At 37.2% G+C, this 14,028-nt stretch overlaps 1 pseudogene; it reads right to left on the bottom strand.

Annotated features, from left to right (window-relative positions):
• Positions 1-3,858: 3,858 nt before the first annotated feature.
• LOC104222377 (UDP-glucose iridoid glucosyltransferase-like) lies at positions 3,859-12,479 on the bottom strand (annotated as a pseudogene).
• Between the last annotated feature and the right edge of the window lie 1,549 nt (positions 12,480-14,028).

The following is a 14,028-nucleotide window of genomic DNA, read 5'->3' as shown; positions in this document are numbered from 1 at the left end:
TATCTCGCCTTTTGTTATGATGCTCGAGTTGTCAAAATCAGACAATGTATGAACCTTGGGTATCAACTTATCATCAGCTTGCATCTCATTTACCACTCTTAACAGAATGATATTTATAGAACTACCTGGGTCAATCAAAACTCGTTTCACATTAGTGTCATGTACAAGTAAAGATATTACCAGTGCATCATTATGTGGGGTTAGCACTCCATCCGCGTCTGCATCATTGAAGGTAATATTATCTTCTTCCAAAATTTGCCGAACTCACTTCCCGTGTGTAATTGTTATTTTTGACACCTTCCTTGTTGTTGTTACGCCATAGATTTCTTCTCCCCCACTTATGACATTAACCGTCCTTTTTGGTGAAAGGGGTTTTGGAGGCTCATGTCTATTTTTCATATATGCTTGTTTTCCCTTTTTACTAAATAATTCAGTTAAATACCCTTGTTTCAATAAATGTTCTACTTCACCTTGCAGTAATCTACAATCCTTTGTTTTGTGGCCGTGATCGTGGTGAAATTCGCACCAAAAATCAAGATTACGCCTATTCGGATTTCATCTCATTTCTCTTGGCCATCGTACCTTGTCGCCCATATTCTTTAAAACAGCCACCAATTCAGATATGCTAACAATAAAATTGTAACCGTCGATCTTTGCCTTCGTGCTTCTGTCAATATCACGCGTTTCTTGCGTGTTTCGTTCTTTTCCGAACCTTGATGATGAACCTGATTCCCTATCTCTTGATCTATGATCGTACCTGGGGTTTTCCTGTTTTGAACGTGAGTCTCTTCCCGTTGGTCCCATGTAAGGCTCGTACATGTTTTTACCGGACCTTTTTTCCGTTTCAGTTCGCCTTGAACTTACCTTTCATCCCTTCGAGATTGAATGATGGTACCTTCTTCTATCCGTAGCTTCGTGATGTATCTGTTGTAAACATCATTCCAAGTTGTAGTTGGAAATTCTCATAAACTTTCCTTGAGTCTCCTCGTGGCTTCTGAACTTTTTTCATTTAGATTGCTGGCAAACGCCGTAGTTGCCCAATTTTCTGGTACACGTGGCAACGTCATCCTTTCACGCTTGAACCTATCAACAAATTCCCTGAGTAGCTCCGTATCTCCTTGCTTTATTTTGAAAATGTCGTCCATTCTTTTCTCAACTTTTTAAGCTCCCGAGTGTGCTTTGATGAATGAATCTGCAAGTTGAACAAAAGAATCTATAGAATTTTTGTTAAAGCTCCCTTAGTGAGTGTTTCTCCGAATTTTTTGACCAATACTGATTCAATTTCTTGCTTGGTCAAGTCGTTGCCTTTTACGTCGGTTGTGAATGCAGTCACGTGGTCCCGTAGATCAATTGTTCCATCATATTTTGGAATATTGGGCATCTTGAATTTCTTCAGAATTGGTAGAGGAGCTGCACTTGGCTTCCAAGGTTGTTGTGAGTATTTGTCCATATCTATTCCCTTGATTACAGGCGGTACTCCAGGTATTTTCTCTATGCGATCGCTCTGCTCCTTGATCTATTTTTGCAATATTAGTACTAAATTTTGTAAATCAGAATTGATTGGGTTACCTGACCCTCCATCATGAGATTCTCTAGGAGTTCCTCCAATGCCCGAATTAACGAGTCCTGAACGAAGATTCTAAAGTGTTGTTGTTTGGAGTTGATGTTGGCGGCACAGCTGGCAACTGGTTAGCGAAAGCCTCAAGAGCATTGCTATCCTATTGAGCAATTAACTTTTTCAAAGCTTCGTTAATAGCCTCATCATTTTCAAACTGATCGTTCGCATTTGATTGAGATCCATCAGGAGTTCCTTCTCGAGATTGTCGAGGAGAATTTCGTGGGGAAGGGACCAGGGTTCCATCGCCTTGCTGATTCTCCTGGAACTGATGGTCTCCTTGATTGTTGTCATTGACATTTGACATGATTGATTTGATAAAAAAAGGTCAATTTAGAAAGTAATAGATTATCAGATTCCCGGTAACGGAACCAATTTGTTTAACCAAAAATAAGAATTTCGGTTAAAGCTTGTTTTTTGAAGAACTCGGGTTACTGATAATCAAATAGAAATAAAAATAATTGATGTAAATAATAGCTGGATAAAAAGCAAAGTAAATCAGTATATTCCAATAGTATTTCGTGTCCTTACAAGTGTTCATTCCTCACCTTTTATAGCTATTTCTAAGTAATACGTTTCTTCCTTCCTTAATGGAGTTATTATGGACAATTAATGACATCTAATGTAATGTTATAATTGGCAATCGTAACTGTTCAGTACAGATTCTATAACGTTTCATGTAAGTAATGCTCATTAACTACCGATAATACGTATCTATACGCTTTTGCTATCTAGGTTCATTCTTCCGATGCTTCTTCATATTATCAAGAGGTTCGAGCACCCATCCCTTCTGGTTTCTTGGATCTTTGCTCGTGTCTGTTAAAGCTCGTACCTCTTCAACTATTTTTCGCCAACTGTCATTCCTTTACTGATCCACGTGTCATGACATGTCATCACATAATTAATTCGATATATTAACTTAATTTTTCCCAATACACAATTCTTTTTGAAGAATTACGACTTCTACTGCAAAATTTCGACCCTTTTGCTAGGAGTTTAGCTTCAATGATTTGGTAATTATAATGATTAATGAGATATAATATTAGATAATGTATATAGTAGTTATTGATTTTAACGCGAGCCAACAGTTATGTTTTCAAGGTTTCGATACTGTTAGATTTACAAGCCACTGTATATTGTTTACGATTTATACTCTATGATTATTATTTCGGGATATGAATATTAGTATACCTGATATGTATATTAAATATTGAGTTTATATTGAGATATTGAAATATATTTTTACCTTTAAAGATATATATGGTATTTGATAGGTGGAATATTAAGATTCAACTCTAAGCTTGAAAGCTTTGAGATTCGACCCGATTAGCATAATTAATCTTGTTAATTAATATTTTGCATAGATTGAGGTCATTGAGACTGTTTGGTTGGCATTCTAGAAGTTGCAAGGTTGGGGAACTAGTTGTTAGCGAGATAAGTGATACTTTAAACTTTGATGCTTGCTTTTCTAAAGCCCGTTGGTCCAAGGATCTTGTTGGATTATATTTACGTATAACTCACTCCTTACCTGCACGTCTAGATACTGTTGCTGACGATAGAGCTAGTGGCTGACGAATTTGTTATGAGTTGATTCTATTTCTGAGGTGAACCACCATATTGTTCGTGAAGGCTTTCGTTTCAGCTTTATCTAGTTTATGTTAGTTAGTTCCTTCTCTTTGGGGTTTGCAGACCCGTCAGTAAAACTCATATTACTCAGTTAGATGATCCATGGTCTTAGTGTGAGATTTGTGCTACAGTTCTATTATTTGACGGATTGTTGATTTTTCTATCAATTGACTAAAGTACTAATTGATCAGTATTTCGTCTTTAATTATTAATAATGCTTTTAGACCTACACTTAGTTTCCCTCAGTATTTATGTAAATGGTTAAACGTATGAGAAATGGGTTCATCTAGCAAATAGTGTTAGTTGGGTGACATTCACGTCTAGGGGATAGTTTCAGAAGTGACCGTATATCAACAAATGTAAAGCTAAACGAAAAACTTGAACGTGACTGCAACATAAAAACAAAGGCTCAAGAACGAGTATTTATAATCAATAGGTCCTTATTGAGAATTAAGAAAAGCTCGGTCTGGATTTAGATCACTGTATTCATAATTGATTAGTCCTAATCTAGGATTAAGAAAAACTCAATCTGAAGTCTGATTGGTTGTTCTATAACCATTCATTCACCACCCTGCATTGCTACATGATATCTTATCAATCCATCAAAATTATTGAGATCTCACAAGACATGATTTTTCGTCATATATAAATGTTATTCCCCAACCACAAAAAAAAAAAAAATACAAAAAAAAATAGCAATCTAACCAATTTTGGACTGTCACAATAACAAATTGAAACACATAGACAAATCATTCCACACGTCAGATTCCACAGGACGATATTAAACACACATTATAATAACAAAAAAGTTATACTAACAAAAACATGATTGTCCCTTTGCAATTATAGTGACAAAAGAAACTTCACCGTATCATCCAAGCACTTGTAAGAAGAACCATTTTCAGTAACACTATTCTCAATTTTCAGTTTAAAATCCATGGCTTTTTGCCTCATCTCTTCCCCTTCTTCACTCACCATTAGCTTCCTCACAGCTCTCTCTATTTCATCGCTCTCCAACTCATTCTCCAATATGATTCCTGTTGAGGAAGCGTGTCAACATAATAGAAGGAAAAGGATATTTATGAGAGAAAAGCAATAAATTGCACAAGACAAGACTAGACAAGATTTACGTGGTTCGGCAATTTTTGCCTACTCCACGACCACACAAAGAGTAGCTCTTTATTAATTGAAGAGAGAAAGAAGGAGTTTTGGGATGATCTACAAATGAAAATGTAGACCCCTATTTATAGGCATTTGAATGTCTTGCCGAGGTAAGCGCTTACATCATAAGAATGCTGATGTAAGCGCTTACATCATAAGAATGTCGAGGTAAGCGTTTACATCACAAGAATGTCGATGTAAGCGTTTACATCATATTTTCATCTTTTTTGAATTTTTCTTTCTTTGTTTTGTCTACTTTCACATACAACAATAGGTTTGGTCCTATCAATCTCCCCCTCAAACCTATGTTACATCAAGAAAGAAAATAAAAAAAGATTTGTTATTCTCTGGTTGTGCCTTCACGCTATCAGTCTTGAAGGCTAACTGAGGCAGTGCACAGCCTCAGTTTGTCAACACCGACAACTCTGGTCAACATGTCTGACGGATTCTTTGATCTTGGTATCTTCTGTAGGGAAAGAGTTCCTTCATTTATCAACTCTCGGATATGATGATACCTCAACTAGATATGCTTCGATCTTGCATGAAACACTGGATTCTTGGCAAGATGAATTACATTCTGGCTGTCGCTGAAAAGCTCACAATTGTCCTGCTCTTTACCTAGCTCTTTAAGAAAATTCTTGCGCCAAATCATCTATTTTCCAGCTTCTGAGATTGCCATGTACTCTGCTTCAGTGGTAGATAGAGCAACACTTTTGTGAAGTTTGGACATCTAACTAATAGCAGTACCACCCAAGGTGAACACGTAGCCTGTGGTACTTTTTCGACTATCCATATCGCCGCCTAAATTTGCATCAGTAAAACATTGTAAGATAATATTGCTCTTTTTAAGACAAAGTGTCATACCTGAGGTGCCTTTGAGATATCGCAATATCCATTTTACACCTTCCCAATGCTCCTTTCCTGGATCTGACATGTATCTACTGACAACTCCAACAGCATAGGCTATGTCAGGTCTAGTGCAAACCATAGCATACATCAAACTTCCTACTGCTGAAGCATGCGGAACTTTGGACATGTACTTCCTTTCTTCGTCTGTCTTAGGTGATTGGTCCTTTGACAGATTTAGATGGCTTCCGAGTGGAGTGCTTCTGGTCTTTGCATCATGAAGACTGAACCTGCTTAGTACCTTCTGTATGTACTTTTCTTGAGACAATTTTAAGGTTTCTTCCGGCCTGTTTCTGCTAATCCTCATCCCAAGCATTTGCTTAGCTGGTCCTAAGTCTTTCATTTCAAACTCCTCTACCAGTTGTTGCTTAACCAAATTGATCTCATTTATGCTAGATCCTACAATTAGCATATCATCAACGTACAACAGTAAAATAATATAGGATTCATCAAGATTTTTGATATAACAGCAATGGTCCATCTCACATCGTGTGAAACTATTTTTATGCATCAATCCATCAAATTTTTTGTACCATTGTCGGGGAGCTTGTTTCAAACCATACAAACTCTTCTTCAACTTACACACAAGGTTTTCTTTACCAGAAACTTGAAAACTTTCAGGTTGCTTCATGTAGATGTCTTCTTCAAGGTCACCATGCAAGAAAGCAGTTCTAACATCTAGCTGCTCCAAATGTAAATTTTCTGCAGCTACGATACTTAACACCAACCTGATAGTAGTTAATTTGACTACAGGAGAGAAGATCTCGGTGTAGTCAATTCCTTCCTTCTGCTGAAAGCCTTTTACTACTAATCGTGCTTTGTATCTCTTCTTACCATCATGCTCTTCCTTGACTCTGTACACCCACTTGTTCTGCAATGCCTTCTTTCCTTTTGGTAACTCCGTAAGTATCCATGTTTTATTCTTTTGAAGAGAATTCATCTCTTCTTTCATGGCTAGCTTCCACTTATCAGAGTCTATCACCTGCATTGCTTCAACAAAATGCTCTGGTTCTCCAGCATCAGTAAGAAGTAAATAGTGAAGAGAGAGAGTTAACCTATCTGGAGCATTCGTGACTCTTTTAGATCTCCTCAATGTAGGTTCATGAGTAACAGAATCCGAATTTGATTCAGGTCCTGATTCCAGATTTGGTTCTGCATTTGATTCTATCTCTGGTTCCGGTTCTGGTTCTGATCTAGGTTCGGCTTCTAGTTCTTTTTCAAATTCGGCTTCTGGTTCTTCATCTTCAATTTCAAAATCAGTTGTAATCCCTCTAGCCACTTCATTTTCTAAGATTTCTTCTAACTCAACTGTCTCAGACATTGTCTGTTTGCTGGTGTTGGTTGGTTCTACTTCAAGCTTGTCCTTGTACATCACATTTTCATTAAATGTGATATTCTTGTGTCTTAGAATCTTTCTATTCTGATCATCCCAAAACCGATAACCAAAATTATCATCACCATAGCCAATAAAGAAACATTTCTTTGCTTTAGGATCAAGCTTATCTCTATCATTAGAGTTTACATGCACATAAGCAACACAACCAAAAAATTTCAGATGTGAGAGAGTTACCTCCTTTCCTGTCCATACCTCCTCAGGAATTTCAAAATTCAGCGGTACAGAGGGTCCCCTATTTATGAGGTAAGCTGTCGTGTTAACAGCCTCAGCCCAAAATACTTCGGCAATCCAGAATGTATTCTCATACTTCTGGCTCGTTCATTCAGGGTTCTGTTCATCCTCTCAGCAACACCATTTTGTTACGGTGTTCTAGGAACTGTCTTGATCATTCTGATCCCATTCTCCGAGTAAAATGCTTTGAACTCTTGGCTATCATACTCTCCTCCATTGTCAGACTTTAGACATTTTAATTTTAGACTTGCCTGATTTTCAACTTCAGCTTTCCATCTTTTAAAGGTAACAAACACATCAGATTTATTTTTCAGAAAATAAACCCATACCTTTCTTGTGGTATCATCAATGAAGGTGACATAATAGCGTGAGCCTCCTAGAGAAGTTACAGGAGTTGGTCCCCACACATCTGTATGCACTAGTTCCAGCTTCTCTTTCTTTGGCGTCCTTCCCACCTTTGAGAAACTAACTCTCTTTTGTTTCTTGTAAATGCAATCTTCGCACAAACCTAATTCAACATGTTTTAGGTTTGACAACTTCTTTTTGGATGCCAAAGGCTTCATTCCCTTCTCACTCATATGCCCGAGCCTCCGGTGCCACAATGTTGTATCACGACCATGATCAACTGTTGTTATAGTATCTCTTTCTATTGCAGTTGCATACAGTGTTCCCCTTTTGAAGCCTCGTGCCACAACCAAATTCCCTTTGGTTATCTTCCACGATCCGTTGCCGAATGTTGTTGTATATCCTTCATCGTCAATCTGACCCATAGATATCAGATTTTTCTTGAGGCCAGGAACATGTCGTACATTTTGCAATTTCCATAGCATGCCTTGTGAAGTCTTTATATGAACTTCACCTTTTCCGGCAATGTCGAGAGGTTCGCCGTCTGCTAGATAAACTTTCCCAAATTTTCCAGCAATATAATTATGCAATAATTCTTTGCATGATGTAGAGTGAAAGGATGCACTTGAGTCTAGAATCCAAGATTCGACTGGACTGTCTGCACAACAAATTAGTGCATCACTGACTTGTTCAGCAAATACATTTGCTGAATTTTCTTCCTTCTTCTTCTTTGGTTCTCTACATTGACTACTGTAGTGACCCTTTTTATCGCAATTCCAACATGTAATGTCCTTGCGATTTTTGGATTGTCCTCTTCTCCTTGACTTTGATCTGCCACGACCGTAACTCTGTCCTCTTTGGTTGATTCTCCCCCTGTTTTCGGTATTAAAAGCAGATCCTGGGGAATCACTTGATTCTCTTCGGCGAATATCTTCGCTTAGAATCAAGTCTCTAATATCACTCAATTTGAGTTTGGTACTTCCTGATGAACTGCTAACTGCAGTTACTGTTACAGACCAACTCTCCGGTAGAGATGATAGTAGAATCAACGCCCTGATTTCGTCATGAATTGTTATATTAATAGAACTCAACTGAGTTAATATTATATTAAACTCATTGATATGCTCCGAGACTGATCCACCTTCTGTCATCTTTAAGTTGATCAATCGACGCATCAAATAGACTTTATTTGAAGCAGATGGCTTCTCGTACATATTTGATAACGCCTTCACCAGGCCTGCAATGGTCTTCTCGTTAATGATGTTAAACGCCACATTTCGTGTTAGCGTCAAACGAATCACACCAAGAGCTTGGCGATCTAATAGATCCCAATCTGCTTTGGCCATAGTCTCCGATTTCACCTCGGTCAGAGGTAAGTGTAAATTTTTCTGGTACAAATAATCCTCTATTTGCATTTTCCAGAATCCAAAATTTTTGCCATTGAACTTGTCAATCTTAACATTCCCTTCTTCCGATGCCATTTTTCACAAAAATAATTTATTTAAATAGTAATGATGATCAATAGTGTCGCACTATTCTTGTGAATAGTACCTGCACCAATACTGTACTTTTCTACCAGAATTACACTGTCTGTACTTTGATACCAGTTGTTGAGGAAGCGTGTCAAGATAATAGAAGGAAAAGGATATTTAGGAGAGAAAAGCAATAAATTGCACAAGACAAGACAAGACAAGACAAGATTTACGTGGTTCGGCAATTTTTGTCTACTCCACGGCCACACAAAGAATAGCTCTTTATTAATTAAAGAGAGAAAGAAGAAGTTTTGGGATGATCTACAAATGAAAATGTAGACCCCTATTTATAGGCATTTGAATGCCCTGCCGAGGTAAGCGCTTACATCATAAGAATGCTGATGTAAGCGCTTACATCATAAGAATGTCGAGGTAAGCGCTTACATCACAAGAATGTCGAAGTAAGTGCTTACATCACAAGAATGTCGAAGTAAGCGCTTACATCACAAGAATATCGATGTAAGCGCTTACATCATATTTTCATTTCTTTTTTATTTTTCTTTCTTTTGTTTGGTCTACTTTCACATACAACAATAACAATAGGTTTGGTCCTATCAATTCCCACTATCCAAACATGACTCACGTACCTCGAATTCACATTTTGATCTCCAAAACAAGGCCTACATATCAACGGAACTCCTTCACAAATACTCTCCAGTGTAGAATTCCAACCACAATGGCTCCAAAAACCTCCTATTGAAGAATGTGTAAATACTTCCTTTTGTGGTGCGCATTCCACAATATAACCTCTTTTATCGATAGCTCGTTTTAAATTCTCGGGGAATACTAATTTCCAATCACTTCCAGTAATTGAATCGGGTCGAATTACCCATAAAAAATGCAGCTTGCTATTCACTAGGCCCCAAGCTATTTCCATTACTTCTCTCTCAGTAATTGAAGCCACACTTCCAATGCTAACATATAGGACTGAGTTAGCAGCTTGATTATCTAGCCACTTTATGCAATTTTGTCTTCTGTTAATAAGTTACAGGAAGTATTAATGTTCTTAACGAAATTGTGCATTGGACCTATTGGAAAACATGGAATTTGGTAATTTTCTTTGATCTTTTCTAGGATTGGTTGTTCAAGACACTCTGTTGTGTTCCAGATGATGGCTGACGATGTTCTGACATCTGTTGTAGTTTTAATCAAGTTTAACAAATCATCAACATGTGGAAAATTGAATATAGGAAGATCCTTAAACCTGAGTGGATCAAGTCCTGGCACCAAGTCTTCGGCAATTGAGTCTATTGAACATAGAAAGAACAATAGTCAGTCAAATTTGAATAGTCCTTTACACGTCAATTAGTACAATAGATAATTGAGTATTTCGACAAAACTTCAACGAAAGACAATCAATGGTTTTGAAGATGTCTTTGTGCTGTACAAAATAAATTTATTGATGCACAAAAGAGAGTCCTGCAGCTATAAAATGAAACTTAATAATCTAATTGAATCTTGCACAAAGGGATCAACATCGCTCAAACCAAACTTGAAAGAAGACGAATTCAGGAGCAAGTTTATAATGAGTCTAATCTTATTATTTGTATAAAAGGAGCAGCTCGGTGCACTAAGCTCTCGTTATATGCGGGGTCCGCGGAAGGGTCGAACCACAAGGGTCTATGAACTCGTGACCTCCTGGTCACAAGAACTTTACCAGTAACACCAAGGCTCACCTTCAATCTTACTATTTATATACGTTTTAAATTTTTTAATAAATGTAGGCTAAGTTCGAATCAAAATTAATAAACTTAATTGAACGTTATTACGTGAATTAATAGAACTCGTTCTACTAAGCCCAAGCACCCTCTTCAGTCTTTATAATTGCATATCTCAGTTTAAGGATTACTAAGTTATGGCTAAGTCATGAATAAGGATGACTCAGTAATGTTAGTTCACTAAATCAGCATCAAATGCCAAGAGAATTAAGGATACCTTTTAAAGGAAAATAACCTTCAGTTTCAAGTCTTGTAAAGGCAGCATAAGTCCAGGAAAGACTAGCACTGCTAGTCTCCAATATAACACTAGGAATCTTAAGATTGTTAGCCAGCTCTGCTACTTTATACATGATAGAATCAGAGACTATGCACACAATTCCATCACTTTGTTGCTGCAGATGAGCCAATCTTTCTTGAAGAGTAACTTCAATATCGCCATTAAGAGCCAGCAACAATGATATGAAATTAGAAGAGGAGGCTTGAACTTTAGAGAAACCATCTGGTATAACAAGAAAAGAGAAATAAGGATGGTTTGAATGATTAAGAGAGTTGAATTGAGTATGAGCAATTGTTATAGAAAAGCCCTTTGAGTGAAGAAGTAAGCCTAATTCAAGCATTGGGTTTATGTGACCTTGGAATGGACATGGGACTAGTACTATACTCCCCCCAACCACTGTTTTTGCACTTCCATTTCTTCTTTCAACTTAGATCAGTATGATTTTTTATTTTTTTTGGTCTTAGCTAATATTGGACTTATTTATATTCCCTAATATAGCTTCCAATTAATGAATATAATCATTTCAGTCAAAATTTCCCAGTTTTTATAATGGTGGTGAAAGTTCTTGGAAGCAGCATGAGGAATTCAAATTCCATAAAATGCTTACACAGCTTATTTTATTTTAGTTTGATAGTTACAAGTAGCTAAAGGCGTGAAGACTTTCATTTTTTTAAGTGGTAGTTTGCCGCGCTCTTTTCTTTTTCTCTTAGTACAGCTACTGGGTTACATGAAATGATTAAGTTAGAAAAAAGGTGCATAATAGAAGGGGGAAATGGGGGATGGTTTTTGTGATGATCCGATAGGTAATCTAGAGTTTTAGAATCTAATTCTGTGTTTCGAAACCTCAAATAACTTATTTTAGTCTTTTTTTATTTGTGTGCGCAGTCCGGATATTTTTTCGGAAGGTTTTTGTGTTAAAAGCTGATAAAATATGAAAATTTGCCTTAAATCCATTTGAGTTGACTTCGGTCAATGTTTTGAGCAAACGGACCCGGATTCGTATTTTGATGGTTCCGTGGGTCCGTATCGTGATTTGGGACTTGGGCGTATGCGCCGAATCGAATTCGAAAGTCCCTAACTCGAGTTATCGCAGTTTGTTGAAATTTGAAAGTTTAAAGGCTTAATGAATCTAAAATTTGACCAATGTTTGACTTTAATGATATCAGGTCCTTATTTTAGTTCCGGGATCCGGTATAGGTCCATTACAATATTTATGACTTGTTTGTCAAATTTGGTGAGAAACGGAATTAGTTTAACGTGATTCGGACGCCCGGTTGTTAAAATAGCAATTCTAAAGTTTTATTGAAAATGTATTTGATTTTGGTGTCCGATTCATAGTTCAACATGTTATTTTGGTGATTTTATCACGCGATCAAGTTCGTATGATGTTGTTGGACTTGTGTGCATGTTTGGTTTGGAGCCCCGAGGGCTCGAGTGAGTTTCGGATCGGCTACGGAATGAAATAGGACTTAGAATCATAGCTGGTGCATTTAGTTTCGGGTGTCTGTTGCAGATCTCGCATTTACGAGAAAAGTTCACAATTGCGAACTTGGCAATTCCGATTTTGCGAAGGCAGAGTCGCAATTGCGACTCAGCACTATTTTGAGGATCTTCGCATTTACAAAGAAGGGTCCGTATTTGCCAGGGCAGCAAGGTTCGCATTTGCAGCCATTTTATCGCAATTGCGATCACTGAGATTTGAGAAGAGTTCGCAATTGAGATCAGGACATCGCAATTGCAACATCTGCAGCTTGGTAAAATCTGAACTTGACGGGATTTTTCTCTCATTCTTCAAATTTTAAAACCTAGAACTCTAGAGGCGATTTTTCCAAGAACCTTTCTTCCCCAATTCATTGGTAAGTGATCCTAACCTATTTTTCTTCAATCTTCCATTACATTTCACAAAATTTCAACCTAAAATCTAGGATTTTCATGGTAGAAATTGTGGGTTTGGGTAGAATTAGGGATTTTTGTAAAATTGGAATTTAAACCTCAAATTGAAGTCGGATTTCGAAACAAATTACATAACCGGGCTCGGAGGTGAATGGGTGATCGGGTTTTGGTTCGAATCTCGGGTTTTGACTAAGCGGACCTGGGGTCGATTTTTGACTTTTTGGGGGAAAGTTTGGAAATTCTAAATTTATACATTGTAATTGATTCTTTTAGCAATATTTGATATTATTGAGTCAATTATGGTTAGATACGAGTGGTTTGGAGGCGAATTCTAGAGGAAAGGCCCCGGTAGAGCTCTGAATTGACTGCGTAGTGAGGTAAGTGTTGAGTTTAACCTTGACTTGTGGGAATTAGGAACCCTCGGACTATGTGCTATGTAAATTTCATGTGTTGCGGCGTATATGCGAGGTGACGAGTGCTTATACGTCGCCGAATTACCTGTTTTCCCAGATTTTCCGTTTTTCCTTAATTATCTCCTTCTCTGTCTTAAATGTTATATGCCCTAAATGCCTTCCATGCTTATTTGCTACTTGTTAATCAATATTTTCTTATGTTAATAATGTTAGGTCCTTTCATATTTTCATGATTCACTGCTACTTGCCTTAACTGACTTACTTGCATCTTTTAATTATCATTTACCGGACTTGACTTGTTGTGTAGTATTACCTGTGTAAATTCCCATGTTGTACAAGGTTTCCTTTTTGATTCAGTTTGGCATTTATTGATCATAAAGGTTCTTATAATTTAAATTATGAATTTGATTGTATACATTGAGTATTTGGTACTGATATGGTGGGATCGGATTGCACGCCGCAACAGGTGAAATAAGGGTGGACTAATATGGTGGAATAAGGGTGAACTTGTACTGATACGGTGGGATCGGGTTGCATGCCGCAACAGGTGGAATAAGGGTGGATTGTTACGGTGAAATAAGGGCGAATTACTATATGGTGGGATCGGGTTGCACGCCGCAATAAATACACACACACACACACACACATATATATATATATATATATATATATATATATATATATATATATATATATATATATATATATATATATATATATAATTTACTATTTTTGATGTTGTTACGGAGAAATAAGGGAGGATTCTGTGTTGTACGGTGGGATCAGGTTGTGCGCCGCAACAACCTATGTGTTTCTATTTCCTTGAGTTGTATTGGTTTTCGGTATTTTCATTTGAAACTCTAAGGATTGGTAATTTTGAACGTCACTGGCTTATTTCTTGAGGCTGTAGCTATT

The sequence above is a fragment of the Nicotiana sylvestris genome, chromosome 6, assembly GCF_000393655.2.
Source record: "Nicotiana sylvestris chromosome 6, ASM39365v2, whole genome shotgun sequence".
Classification (NCBI taxonomy): domain Eukaryota; kingdom Viridiplantae; phylum Streptophyta; class Magnoliopsida; order Solanales; family Solanaceae; genus Nicotiana; species Nicotiana sylvestris.
The sequence above is the reverse complement of the archived record's forward strand: the minus strand, read 5'-3'. Positions and strand labels throughout refer to the sequence as shown.